This window comes from Aythya ferina, assembly GCF_964211825.1.
Source record: "Aythya ferina genome assembly, chromosome: 8".
Taxonomy (NCBI): Eukaryota; Metazoa; Chordata; class Aves; order Anseriformes; family Anatidae; genus Aythya; species Aythya ferina.
This window is the reverse complement of record NC_140304.1, coordinates 16,519,363-16,534,451: the sequence shown is the minus strand read 5'-3', so window position 1 is coordinate 16,534,451 and position 15,089 is coordinate 16,519,363. Positions and strand designations below refer to the sequence as shown.

The 15,089-nt window shown below is 41.6% G+C and overlaps 1 long non-coding RNA gene across 1 annotated transcript in view; it reads left to right on the top strand.

Annotated features, from left to right (window-relative positions):
- Positions 1 to 15,089, top strand: part of LOC311440438 — an 86,742-nt gene that overhangs the window by 64,183 nt on the left and 7,470 nt on the right. Inside the window, exon 13 of the long non-coding RNA XR_014695410.1 lies at positions 11,189 to 11,242. This is a non-coding gene — a long non-coding RNA (uncharacterized lncRNA). The remainder of the gene's footprint in view (positions 1 to 11,188; positions 11,243 to 15,089) is intronic.

The following is a 15,089-nucleotide window of genomic DNA, read 5'->3' as shown; positions in this document are numbered from 1 at the left end:
ATGCCTTCTTGCTGAATCAGCAAAACCTTGAAATCTGTTATTTCTTTTTCCCAGTCATTTATGGGTAGAGTTGTCTCCTCCCTAGCACTTTACTCATGCATCCTGTAAATCCAGCAAAGAATCATGCAAGACAAAATAAATCTTGATTATTTATGAAAGCCCCTGATGGGGGCAGAAACTTCTGGTTTTAAACTTCTATCGTCTGTATTACTTCGCTATCTTTTCCCTTTTCCTCTTGCTCCAGGTGCCTTAGTTCTTCTCTGCCTGACTTAACCTAATACATGTATGTTTCCTCCTTCCCTCTGTTCTGAAGGCTGCCGGACAGCAGATACGCTCTTATATAGCAGAAGTGTCCCACGTTCAAGTATGGCAGCCCATGGCTGCTTTTCCTGTAAGTCTACGTGTTTTAAGTAACAATCAGCCATGAATCTTTGTTCTGCCCTAACAGACTGGGGTAAAGAGTGGCCAAAAAAAAAAAATGTTAATTGGAGTAGTGAGGGCTTATTGAACGGAGTTAAAAATGCAAATGGAGGAATGTTCCCTAAAATTTGTGTTCTCTTAGTATGTGTGTAAGGGATTTGAGGATGTCTGCAGCATGTCTGTCTAGAGCATGTAATGGTTGCTGGTGTGCTGAGGAAGGCAGGGAGGACTTTGAACTAGGCTTTCAATTGGATGCCTTCCTTCTGTAGGCTGAAGGAGATGTCAAACCAAAGAACAAGAAAAATAACACGATCCTGAGAAGTACGTGGCTTTTGCCCAGCCACAGAATTGTGTATCACTTCTATTGTATCAAAGTGGCACAAAATAAAAATGCAAAGATGCAATACATGTGAAGATGGACCCGGATATTTAACAACTAAATAGCTGCATGTACAAAGTTATCTTTTTCCCTCAGGTATCAATAATAGAAATATTTTAATTCAGCTCAATATCATGATCCTCAGTAGCTTTACTGTGATAGAAAGAACTCCATCCAGGTTTCTTTCCACATGAAAACACAGGCAGCTTTAGGCATGGGCAAAGTATTTCAGCATTTAGGGCAGCAGCTGACTAAATAGCATGTTTGCTCTGCTCTTGCTTGTAACTTTACAGGATTGCTGCTGTGCTGCTAAGGGAGGGAGTGGAGTGGTTAGGGCAGGATCTGGCTGTCAGTGGGAATCAAACTGGCCCATGCAGGATGCGCAATATAAAAAGAATAAGCAAAAGGAAATAACTATGAGTGCAAAGTAGAAAGCATTAGCACTGCCCAAGAAGCCCAATTTAATGCTACAGGAGAAAAATTTCCACCCTTGAAGAAACATTCATTGTATCACTTTAGCAGATCTCCTGCCTCCTGACACTGTACGAATACATTGTGCTTTTATTTTTTAATATTGCACTGACCTGCACTAAATCATAAAACCTTTTTTTTATTATTTTATTTTTTATTTTTTTATTTTTTTATTTTTATTTTTTATTTTTATTTTTTATTTCTTACCCTGAATAACTAAATACCTGTCTATGATTTACACTTGACAAATGTGGGCAAGAGGTGGAAAGAAAGCTTCCAGCAAAGGCTGGGAAAAAGGGCCTCAAGCACAAGGAACTCCCAGCAGGAATGGAGGCAAATCTGCTAAGTGTGGCTCCAAGCCCTGGAGTGATCCAGCCCAAGAGCTCTGCTGCTGGAAATTAAGTCAGCTCTTCAGCTGGTGTGGATTTGCATGTGTGAATTGTTCAGGTACTCTTCTTACATACTCTCACTGGTGCTTCTAAAAGAAGAAAGAAAAGCTCACTTGTGGGTGTAAGAGTTTTCTTTAAATCCCTGATCTTTTCCCAACTGCAAATCAAAGTATAGTTTCAGATTTTGTTTTCTCATCTAGTCACAGGGTTGTTCCCTAACACAATGGTTAACATACTTTCAGGGTGATCCAGCAATACGCAAATATTTTACTTTAATCCACTAGACTACTAATTTAAAGGTAGAAAGGCACCAGCTTCTGGCGTTTTGTTGCTGCAATTTTCCACCTATTGTCAGCTGTACTTGCAAGCCACTTAGGATTTAGTTGGCAAGGGCAAAATGTTGCTTGCATACTGTTTCTTATGTAACAGAAATTAGAAGGTCAGCTTGCATTTGTGTATCGAATTTGTGATCACCCAACTATGGGGTAATGTCAATCTCTTGAGCCTCCCTTGCTGGTGTAGAACTCTTTTAAGAAGTGCTAGATAATGTGGTTGTCTCTGCACTAGGTGAAATCAGGCTTCGCCATGCAATAGTGCTACACGTAACCTGTGGTGCCCACTAGCTATACAGGAGGCTATTAAGACATTCTAGTAGTTTTGTGTCTTCTCTTGGCAGTGAGAGTGCATTTGTAACCATTCCTATCAGTAATATGCTGCATTTTTAACATATCCTGTTAAAAATATTATTTGAAACCAGGTAGGTGAGGTGAGAAATGCTTACCAAGTATAGGCGAGCTGTCTGGGTTTCAAAACTCATCTTCCATTGAAATTAAACTCATCTGCCATTGAAAATCCCTTCAAAACAGATGTCAGCACGTAAAATTATTTTTGGACTTGTCTGGTGTATTTGCAATTGCAGCAAAATGAGATAAGGTTTAATGAGTTGTTTTGAAATGGAAATACATCTATGTTTAAACAAAACAACCAAAATACTACTCCAGCAAAGTCTGAATAGCCTCATTTACTCATTAAGAATACTTTGGTTGTAAGGATGAGATGACTTGTACCTGACTTTAAACATCTAAAAATTGTTTGCTTAAGGAAAGTAAGTACCTTTACAAAGAGTATACCATAAAGTTGCACATCATTTTGCTAATTTGGAAGCAAGGTGATTCTGTGCAATAAGCTACATGTATCTGTTACAGTGTTATTTCACATGTATTTGAATAACTCCTGTTGCGTTCACATAATCAAATGCATTAGTAATTAATAAAGGGAGTAATTAATTAAGTAATTAAGGGAGTATTAATAAAGTAATAAAGGGAGATGAGGTTTTCCCTTCCCACAGTGTATCACCAGTCTGCTACCTGATAGGGTGGGCCAAAGAATCTGGTTTTTCTAGTCTGATACTGTGATGAAAATAAACAGGCCTTGGGGTAAGTGACTGCTGGAACATTTTCTACCCATTTTCTTCACAACTCAGCACATTTGAAAAAAGTTTAATAACCAGATTATGTGCGTATAGGCAGTCCTGATGCAGACTTTCCCTCGAACTTTTCCTTTAGTTAAAACCACCAATTGTGCAGGCAGTGATTACTCTATTAATGGTTGATGTTAAAATTAGTTGCAAGTTATTTTCTCAGCCAAATAATTTTTCATCATAATTTCTTGATCTCTTCTGTATCACTATAGTGATAAAATCAGCTGCATACATTGTACTAAATATTATCTAGAAATCAGTACTGAGATTTTTGACTTCACTGAATGTGCACGCTGAGGACATTTTCACATCTGAGTGATTCCAACATCCTTTGACTGGCATCTTCCAGAACATATTGCAAAAGGAAATGAAAACCTTCTTTGTGTTACATGAGAAAAGTAAATTGCTCATTGGAACACAGAATAGGAGTCACAATCTATGTATCTGGCTGTCCATCCATTTAAAGAAACTAAGTGGTTGGAAGTGTTGGTTCTCTACCGGGGACTGATCAACAGTGGAGTACTGCAGGTGTCTGTAGTTGGACATGTCCTGCTTAACAGCTTTGTCAATGTCCTGCAGGAAGCTATGGAGAGCAGTCTCATCAAGTTTTCAGTGACATAAAACTGGCAGAAGCAGGTGACAGCCTGAGAGCGGAGCTGCCACTCAGAGTGACCTAGACAGTCTGGAGGCGTGGGCTGAGGTGAGCCTTATGAAATTCAGTTCAGCGCAAAGCCCTGCCCCTGGGAAGGCAGGGTCTCTGGCAGTGATCCAGCCTGGGTCTGCCTGGCTGGGGGGCAGCTCTACAGGAAAGTTCCCTGGCAGCAGCAACCTGGGCAGCACAGACCAGGGAAGGGCAGGAGACCAAAAAGGCATTCCCCAGGGCTCGGTACTGGGGCCGGTCCTCTTTAATATCTTTATCAAAGATCTGGATGAGGGGATTGAGTGCACTCTCAGTTTGCAGATGACACCAAGTTAGGTGAGTGTGTAGATCTGCTCGTGGGTAGGAAGGCTCTGCAGGAGGATCTGGATAGGCTGAACCGATGGGCTGAGGTGAACTGCATGAAGTTCAACAAGGCCAAGTGCCAGGTTTTGCACCTGGGGCGCAGTAACCCCAAGCAGAGCTACAGGCTGGGAATTGAGTGGTTGGAGAGCTGCCAGGCAGAGAAGGACCTGGGAGTATTGGTTGATAGTCGGCTGAATATGAGCCAGCAGTGTGCTCAGGTGGCCAAGAAGGCCAACAGCATCCTGGCCTGCATAAGAAGCAGTATGGCCAGCAGGTCTAGAGAAGTGATTGTCCCCCTGTACTTGGCTCTGCTGAGGCCACACCTCGAGTACTGTGTTCAGTTTTGGGCCCCTCGCTACAAGAAGGACATCGAGGTGCTTGAGATTGTCCAGAGAAGGGTGACAAATCTGGTGAGGGGCCTGGAGAACAAGTCCTACGAGGAGCAGCTGAGGGAGCTGGGATTGTTCAGCCTGGAGAAAAGGAGGCTCAGGGATGACCTTATCGCTCTTTATAAGTACCTTAAAGGAGGCTGTAGAGAGGTGGGGGTTGGTCTGTTCTCCCATGTGCCTGGTGACAGGACCAGGGGGAATGGGCTAAAGTTGTGCCAGGGGTGTTTTAGGTTGGATATTAGGAAGAACTTCTTTACTGAGAGGGTTGTGAGGCATTGGAATGGGCTGCCCATGATAGTGGTTGAGTCACCATCCCTGGAGGTCTTTAAAAGATGTTTAGATGTTGAATTTAGCGATATGGTTTAGTGGAGGACTTTTTAGTGTTAGGTCAGAGGTTGGACTCGATGATCTTGAGGTCTCTTCCAACCTAGAGAGTTCTGTGATTCTGTGAAAATGTGGATTATCCCCTTCTGCTCAGCACTTGTTAGGTCACATCCAGATACTGTATCCTGTTTTGGGTCCCAGTACAGGAAAGATTGTAAACTGAGGTGAATTCAGTGGAGGACCACCAGGATGCTGGCTCCCGGAGCACTTGCCAAGGGAGGAGAAGCTGCGGAGATGGAAGTTGTTTGGCCTTGAGAAGAGACAGCTTCGGGGGGATATCCCAGCAGCCTAGCCTCACAGTACCTACAAGGAGGTTATTGTGAAGATGTAGCTCTTCACTGTAGTGCAGTGTAGGAGGGATGTAAGTTTAAACGTAAGCTCAACTGGATATAAGAAGTCATTTTTCCATAGTGATAGTGCAGTCTTCATCCTTTCATATCTTCAAGACCATATGGGATGATGCCCTGAGCAGTCTGGTCTGATCTCAGAGTAACCCAGCACAGAACAGAAGCCTGGAACCAGAGACATCCAGAAGTCCTTTCCAATCTGAATGGTATTATGAAAATTAGATTGGAAGCAGCCTCTGGAGGTCATCTAGTCAAAGTTCTGAATATCTCCATGCATGGAGACTCCAAAATCTTTCCAGGCAACTTGTGCCATTGTTTGATTACTCTCAGGCGTGACAAGACTGAAGATAATTGGGATTTGATGAGTTTCATGTCTCTAAACAAAAGTTTTGGTAAAGTAGGTCAAGATGGAGTCAATTTAGATAGAGTAGGTAGAATCAGTATAGGTGATATGGCATGAAACTTCAAGGTACTCTTAAGAACTCAAATAAGATAAATTTGCTTGTTGTTGATGTTGCCACTGCTGACCTGACAAATTAAATTGTCTTTCATGTGTTTAGATGTATTATCATTGTACACTCATTTCGTTTTGTCTCTGTTTACTACTATCTCCATGGTTATATAAAGCTATTGACATAATGGATTCATGGTAGACCTTCAGCTCAAGAGAGGCTGGAAGTGAGTAAAGTCTGTGCAAACATTTTCCTCAAGCGGTGCCAATTAAGTGCCAGTAGTTGCACCTCATGTTGGAGTTGATATATATTTATTGGGTATGGGGAAACACCAGAGGAGTTTTTAATACCTCAAACAGTGTCCAGGATAGTAGGTCCAAGTGCCAGGGGTGTTGGACTGGCACTTCAAACAAGTTTTCACAGTGGAAGCGGTATGTACATCTGGAAGATTGTATTGTGTGAGCTGCATTGCACTAAAAATGTTTTTTTCTGCAGTAAAACTAACACATAGTTTAACAAGTCATTATGTGGTATCTGGGAGAAAAACAGTGGAAATGCAGAGATTGGGAATCATTTCCATAATATTCATTAATTCTTTCCTTTGAAGTAAAAATATTCCAAATGGTAGTAAATGTCCTTAAACTGTTTTGGCACTAGCAGCCAACCTGTGGTGTCTTGAAAGTCATTGCTGCATATGAATAGATGTGAGTAGATAATTTAAAGCAGGGGTTTATAGCTCCATAGGGATAACAAATAAAAAAGCAAAACAATGGCTTTGCGTAAGAGCCTGTTAAAATCCTGTAAGAGTTTTTCTATAAATAGTATGTTGTTTCTCTCAGTCATCTTTGAGGAAAATATTAAATCCAGAAGGGCTGGCATAAAAAAATCCTGACTTATGAGGAATATATATATATATTTTTTTCCCCTAAAATGATGATGAGTATGATCACTAATTAGGGTTGTTTAAGGGTGGTCATTGATCTGGGAGATAGGAAAGGTAATGCTTTGTAATTGATAATTTGCATACTTTGAGTGACCCTATGAGAGTCTGGCATGCGAGAGAAAGCACAGCAGAAGGAAAGGGGAGTATCAGCCTTTTCACAGCGGCTGGCTGTGTTCGTGATTTAGTGGCAATGCTGCCACACCTGCAAGGACAAGCAAGCAAGGCGCAAAGGTAGATTCAGTATCCCCTAGGAGACCAATTACTGTAATTGGGGAAAAATTGACAAAGGTTTGGTGAGACACGCTGTTCTTGAGGTTTTAATGAGGCAGAGCTGCTGATTGCTTTTAGCTCATTAAAAGGATTAGCTGGCAATAGGTGCTCCAGAGTTGAACTGTTTTGTTTCAGGTTTGACAATCTGGGCTTCTAAAAAGTATCTGGAAAGTGCCAAAGGTCTTATATGAAGCTCATGAAAAAAGTGGGAATAAATAGATATGTTGGTACATCTATAGTTTGTGGGTAGTATGTGAGGTTTATGAGTGCTTGTAAGCTGGAAGAGACAAGAAGGTTCTTGGAGACGATGTTGGGATCCCTTGCTAATAGAGTTAACCCAAGAAGACTTGAGTTTATATGAGTACCTAGACATCTGCCCTCTAAAGACAAAAAAATAAAAATAATTACATAGATCAGTTGCTGAGACTGGAAATCAGTGGCTTTTGTTTGTTTGTTTTGTTTTTGTTTTTCAGTGAGAAGCTGCAAAAAGGGTAGGAGATAGTACATTTTCCTTCACTCTCTCATTACAGATCAGAATTGGTCCATTTGTATGCACCCTCAACTCTGCACAGCTCCTTCAATGAGATGTGTGTACCAACCACATCTGAAAATACTTTCCCTTTACATTATTTTGTGTAACTTTACCAAAAACAACATTTTTTTGCCCATTGCAGCCTAAAATCTTTCTTTGCTGCTTTAATGCACTAAGTTGAACAGACTTCAAGGTTAAGGTGTTATAAAACAAATGAAGAAAGACAGATGTAATGAAAGGATTCCCTTTCTTTGGCCAATTAATATTGCTGAGATTTAGGACTTGCCTATTCAGGAACACTCAAGCCATAATCTGAATTAACTAAAAATATGAATTTAACGTGTATTAGTCAAACTGCAGTAAGTCTTCAGGTGGTTAGTCACAGTCAGAATTAAAGTGGCCTTAATTTGATATAGTTAGCTTCATTCCCAAAGTCAAATTAACATTATCTGACTTCTGAGTAGAGATTTTATTTACTCTGATTTAAAAGTTAATTTCTTGACTGTCCTTGTTTACAGATGCTCTTGATAAATACAGCAGCTTTAATAAGTTATTTTTGTCCTGAGCTGATTGAATCACCAGCAGTGGTTATTCCCAGCTTCTGAGATGTGCTACCTGGTTTTCAAGATGTAGAGCCATCAACCATCTCCTTTGAGGAGGAAGGAGGGAGGATTACCATAGGCAAATCTTCCCCATTTTCTAGAAATTTATTTCACAGGCAGGTGCTCAAAGCATTTTCTTTTTTGTCATAGAGCACCTACGTTTTCTGGGACTGTGAATAATTACTGGAATTATACTCTGAAGATATTTATAAACTCTGATTTATTTCTCCTGAGTCGCTTGGCAATCTCTACAGCATCACTTGTTTCATAACTTCCTACCAACATGATTTAGTTAATGTTTTTGTATTTGCCTTTGCAAAAGCATAGCGTTATCACTGCTCTCTTCAAGGTGCAGGCTGCTTCCAGGATGTATTCAAGGTAGTGTTAATGAGTGAACCTCAAAACTTGCAGATTGTCAAAGAATTTTGGATAATCATCGGAAAGTCTGGATGTTTATCTGAACCTTATTTAAACCACACAAGCCTCTTGGGGCTGCAAATTTAGGTTAGAAACATTTGAAGTAAGACTCCTGGTATTTCCTGTTTCTGACAAGGCCAGATATGCTCAAGTGTTTCTTTGAGGTGATATTTGCCTCCTGTTTTTACTACTGTTATGGGGTTATCAGGCCGCCAGTTCTTGGATTCTGGTTCAGGAAAGGATTTAAGCATGTTCTTGGTCTCAAGTATAAAGCAAAACAACAAAGACTAGAGAATGTGCTTTTAAGGAATGAGATAGACAATAGGAAAAAAAAATTCAGAGGCAGAAAAGTTACGACAGCTGGTGTGCATGTGACTGATCTGAGGCAGCAAACATCTGTAGATCATGATCCCTTGATCAGTTTGTGGGGGAAGAAGAAAGTTACTTACAAAAGACAAGTTAAATGAAAAGATAAATTAAGAGTGCAAATGAAAACGAGAAAGTGCCTTTATGTTCAACTAATGGTTTACATTAAGGTTTACCAAGAAAGGGGGAATGCAAATGTTCTATACAAAAGTATGGAGACTGATTAAAAAACCACATTCACCTATGTCAAAGATCAGAATGTAGTAAATCTAATCTTAAAATACAAAAATGTGCAAACTGTAAGGGCTACATACCACACTTTTTTTTTTTTTTTTTTTTTTTTTCTCTGAAGTGAGCTTGTCTTCTTAATCAGGCCTTAGAATTCAGGACAAGTTATTCAGATTTTAGGAAGTGCCTTGAGCAAGGACACTGGTATCTCCTGAGCTCCTAATGCAACCATCCTGGCTGAGGCTTTGTGGAAGAAATATGCAGGTGTAGGGCAAGATATTCATCTCAGCCAAACAGAGAACAAAACCTTTGGTAAGGAAAGAAGTTTTCTTTGTAAATCTAATCAAGTCTGAAAAGCAAGTTAGCCATTGAAGTATCTGAAAGTTGCCTTTGAACTAGAATAGCTTTCATGTAAACTCAACTTGTCTTCTATGTGATAAAGTAAATAACTTTTTACCGAATGCATATTATGTTAATCTTTGTCCTTGAAGTTAACAAATTAACTTTCTCTGTGATTTCCCCATTTGTGACAGCCTCTGGCTGTGTTTTTACTGTCGTAATAGCTTCTGGCAGACTGTGTGTCTCTCACATTCACTACAAAGTAAACAGGAATTCTTTCCAAGGGTAACTGGCCAGGCTCCAGTGGAAGAATGCAAGTTATTCATAAGTTCTGGTAGGCTCATTTCTGCTTAATATGGTCTGTTTTTATAGTGGATTTTATGAAGGAAAAAAAAAGTTGTGAAATATTTTTAAATCCCTGTAGATTATTTTCTTCAAATGTGTGGGAAATCACGCCCTCTCCAGCACATAACTACATTGCCATTTGTCCTGCCTGTGTTAATCTTTTTTCCACCTTCAGTCACAAGAGGCTGAGCAGGCAGGAGGTTACGAAGATGTGGCTAAGACATGTCGTACTATTTTGAGAACATAATTGATGCTGCAGACATGCACAGCGATCCATTGTGGTTCTGGTGAAGGTCTGCTGGAGTGTCAATGGCATTGTCTGCCCTGCAGATTCCCCTTCCCACGCACAGGCAGCAGCAGTAGGAATTTCTTTATGCCTAGAATAACCTGGTAGAAAGGGAAGAGAAGTACTTTACAGGTTCACGCAGATTCAATATTATCAAGACAGATCATGGTCAGGGGAATAGTGCTCAGTGCCTGTGTCTTTCATGGCATGTGGCACCAGCAGGTCTTGTGTATCCATGCAGCAAATCTTGGTTATTGAGCTTTTCCTGCTTTTGTCTGTTTTGGTCTCTTGGGCTTCTGGGTTTACTTTGTGGTTCTTTCTGTTCAAATGAGCTGAGCAGCCCTTCAGTGTTTTCCCAGGGACTTGTGGGAGTATGTGGGGTCATTCCTGTCTACAAATGGAGCTGGGGGGTATGTATCAGCAGGGGAAGAGCTATAAAGCTGAAGGCAGATGTTGACATAAGAACAAAAGGATATGCATTGTCCAAACATAAGCTGGAAATTGGATGGAGGCTTCTAAATAGAGTAATGAGGTACTTAGAAGAATTAGGAGAAACAAGGTTTTAAGAGGCACTGGATGCATAATGAAAGGGATTATATAATAATTACACAAAAAGTACTGTTTGTGGCAAAAAGAGACTGGATTTGATGGCTCTGAAGCAATGAAATAACATTCAGAGCTTAATTTCCTCATCTTTCCTGGGTAAACAAGAACAACTGTAGAACTAGGCTATAGCTGAGGACTATCAGCACTTCACTTTGCAGAATGAGTGGATTGTTAAGCCAAGTAAAAGTGTTTTCATGCCTGTAGCCAACATATGGGATAAATCAGCTGGTTGTAATTGGAAACAGTGCTACACTCGAGTCAATAGATTTGCATGGGTATGGGTGTAGAATTTAGGACAACGTTTCATCAAAACCAGTAGTAATTTGTGTATTTTGTTTTAATATTCCTATTCTTAAATTCACTATTAAATGAATATTCATTTTTAAATGCTCTTCACTTACAAGTGAATATTCCTGATTGAAGTAAACAATGTTTTATAATAACTTTTAGTATGAAATTCTAAGCTTCTTTACCATCAAAACCAACTTAAATATAGCAAAATTCATGGTATAAATTGTATCTATCTGTTTTTCTGTATAGGCAATACAGAAAACGTGGATTTCTCCAAGATCACACCAGCAGACCTATGTTAAGGTGAGCAAGCAGAACCTTTTAACATGGGATTTTTAGGTGGAAGACACCCTGTAGCAACTACATGCAGTGAACGATGGGCATCAAAATTAGTGTGCTATTTGTCAGGACCTGTTGGTAAGCCTCATGGGATATTTTGTGACTAACATGGATAGCAGCTGAGCAGAGAATGTTTTTTTTTTTTTTTTTTTTTTTTTTTTTTCTTTCCAGCTGCCCTTTGGTTAGGGTTGAATAGACAGGTTAACTCAGTTCAATTTGTTCCAATCACATCTCTTCCCATTTTCTGTTTGTCCTTTGACTGTTCAAGTGCCCATCTTTTGTTTCCACTAATGCTCGAAGAGGAGATTTTAATTTCACATGAGAGAGCATATTGATGTGTGATGCCAGGGATTACACCAGAACTGCTGGCATACTCAACTCTGTTTTGGCTGCCTGTATGTATTTGGAAATAAGGGTATTAAAAAGGAAGGGGAGACTATTCATCCTAATGCTTAGCTTTATGTGGCTCTTTTAAAAGTTCAAAGCACTGTCCAGACATCATCTAAATAATCTCATGGTCTTTTCAGGAATGTAAACAGAATTTATCTCTGACACTGAAGCAAATTGCTCAAGGGTGGGAGTGGGAAGCTCCACTTCTCTTAGCGCTGCTTACTTTCTAAAGTTACTGGTAAAAATCCATCTCCTCGGCTATGATATGGACAGCAGAATGAATGAGGAAGGGATGCTAAGCAAGAAGGCAAGGTGAAAGCAACTCAGATTATTAGATATCAAAAGAGTTCCCTGCGGTTAAACATTAATACATATAAAACTGCTAATTCGTGCTAAACAAGCCTCCTTTTTGACACCTTTGTTTATCAGGAGGTGAGTTTAAAGAAAATAAGGTAGACCGATGTTTCCATTTCACTGAATGACAAGAGTGGAACCAAGTATGTAAAATGCTTATGATACACAGCTGGAGAAAAGAAGAGGTAGCCAAGAGACAGGAGGAGTACTCCTCACATTGTGCTAAAGGAAGGGCAATATTTCATTGCTTTTCAAGGAGAAAACCAGAGAAGCCAATGTTGTGGTACTAATGCATTGTTTTTAAATATAATTGCAAATGCAGTATCCCACAAAGCTGACAGGATTCCTTATACCAGGACATTTTGAGAAGCCTGATTTATTTATTTATTTTTAATTCAAGAACATATATGTAACTCAAAATGTATGAATAGTGTCCTCAGTCTACCTTGGAAGCAATTCTGCATCATTTCCGCTTGTAGAGCACTAACTCAGCAGTGCCCGTGCCAGGGAGCAGTGGAGATCACGTCTTTAGGCACAAGATTTTTATGTCTGAAAGTTTTATCCAAAGGTGGTCACAGGTCAAGCAATGTTTTTATTCCTCTGCCCCACCTCTGTCATATTGCAAAGAACAGCAGATAGGGGTAACTTCATACATGGGCGATATTCTCTTCCTAAAGTTTTGGGAATCAAAAATATTATTGAGTCATCAAGCTACACCAAAGATGTGCTTAATTAAGGATTGGAACTACACTTCTTTTCTTGTTAAACTGACTGAAATACATTTCTAATAATTTCAGTAAAAAATAGGGGTGGAAGTGTGTACCATCTGACAAGACTATGACTCAAAGGGGCTTGGTGAGCAGAAATGTAATGCTTTTTCAACTGTTATAAATGAAGTCTCAACTCAATCTGAATTTAGTAGTATTTATAAAAGAATATTTATAAAAGGAATATTTATAAAAGGGAAGTAAACAGCGCTGGGTGTGCGGGGAGTCTACTGCTCCACCAACATGTGCACACGATCAAACTTTCTAAATATACAGAACATTGCTTTTACAGGGGTGCAGGTGTTGGGGGTGCTGCTGTCATAAAATGTTAGGTATTGGCTTGGGGGGCTGTTTCTGTCCAAGTGTTGGGGGTGCAGGTGGGTGTTTTGGTCACAAGATGTTAGGGGTGTCTAAGATGGTAGGCAGAGGTGCCGCCACATAAAAGGCACTCCGGAAGGAGTAGTCTGAGCTTGGTTACAGGGCTGTTCCCACCGGACGTCATACCGCAGGGCCACAAGCATGCTGCCGGGTGGGGGGGGCGTTAGAAGCTGGGGGGGACGCTGCCCCGTGGGCCCCGCTTCTCCTGCCCAGGCCTAACACTTCACGGTGCCCTCCCCTACTGCTGGCTCTTGCACCCAATGCAGGCGGTAAGGCCTTGCTGCGGCCAGTTCCCTCGAGAAGAAATCGGACCTTTCCCAAAGCACAGCGTTGCCTGTTCCAAAGCACAGCGTTGCCTGTTCGGGCCCTCGTCCACTGTGGCCTCAGCAGTAAGCTTACCCTAAGCATATTTTGAGGTGCCAAGCAGGATATATAAACCCTCGCGCTGCTGCTGCCTTTAGGTCAGGGCGAGGTACCCAGCATGCACCGCACCGCATGCTAATGAGAGCACGCCCCTTTCCCGGCGAGCGGCCGACGCGGGGGGCTCAGGGTGCCGTAGGGTGCTGCCTTCTGCTGGGCACCGCCAGCGAACCCTGTGGGGCTGGCACCCACCTGTGACCGGCTGCAGGGTATTCGCTGTTCTCCTAAAACCCACAAAACCCACCAGGAGTGACACAAAGCCAAGCACGCCTGGGTCTGCCTCCACCAGGGTCCCCTGCGCCTCAAGGTCTGCCTTACAGGGCAGAAGCGACCTGATGCTGGGATGGACCCCACATGTGTGTGGACCCCACAGCGTGCCCTGGATACCGGTGCTTGTAGGGCAGCCCTGCTGTGAAGACCTTACCCCACCTGCTTTGTGGCACTAAGCACTTTTTGCTGCCTTCCCCTCTTTTGGGCTGGTTTAAATGGGCTGAGCAGTAGGCAGCACTCACCTGGAGCCTTAAACATCCTACACCTTTTGGGGATTGTATGTCATAGCTGTTATAAATGAAATCTCAACTCAATCAGAATTTAGTAATATTTATAAAAGGAATATTTATAAAAGGTATAAAAGGCAAGTAAACAGCGCTGGATGTGCGGGGAGTCTATGCTCCACCAACACGCACACACAAACATCAACAGATTATATACAGAACATTGCTTTTACATACTAAACCCGAGTATGCCTATACATATGTACAATCAGAAAAGGTAACAAACAATCCTTTAAGTTCCATGACTTAATAGTCTCTATTTTCCATTCCTTTTGAACAACATCTTGCTTTAAGTTGTCAAGCAACTCGGCCTTTGGGCCTTATGTATCCCGTTCTTCCCGGATCGAAGAAAAGCATATCCATCTCCTTTTCAAGGCCAATAGGGCCTGGGTCAAAAGGCACATCCAGGGGGCGTAACAGCAAAAGCCTTCGATGGCTGTAGCGGCAGAGGGGTCGATGGCGTAGCAGTGGGATCAGTAAAGGAGCCCGCAGCTCCCTCACTGTCTGCCAAACCACACGTTTCTGACTGTGGTCCCACAGGGCTCTTCAAGGCCTCAGGGACTGCTCGCCAGGTGCCGAGCAATCCCACTGCAACCTTGTCATTTTTAGTTTCAGAGTCCCACACCTTGACATCAATTTGGTCCCGTGTTTCAGGCTCATAAACTGTCTGTTAACAAGGAGAATAAGCTGTAAGGGTACCAGGACAGTCTTTGTTCCTAAGGACGTATGATTCCCCATAATGCCCGGCTGCTTACCAGCGAGGGGCAGTTGTGTGCGCGGGTCCGCTTCGCTCAGCTTGAGCTTCTTTCCAGCTCCGGTGTGCCTATTTCCAGCAACTTTCAGTACGAGCTTCTCTGAGTGGTTTGCTGAGTTTGGCCAAACCTATCTTCATGAGGCGATCAATGTGCCTGTTCCCATCCTGGTCTCCGTTCTGCTAGTCTGTTCCTT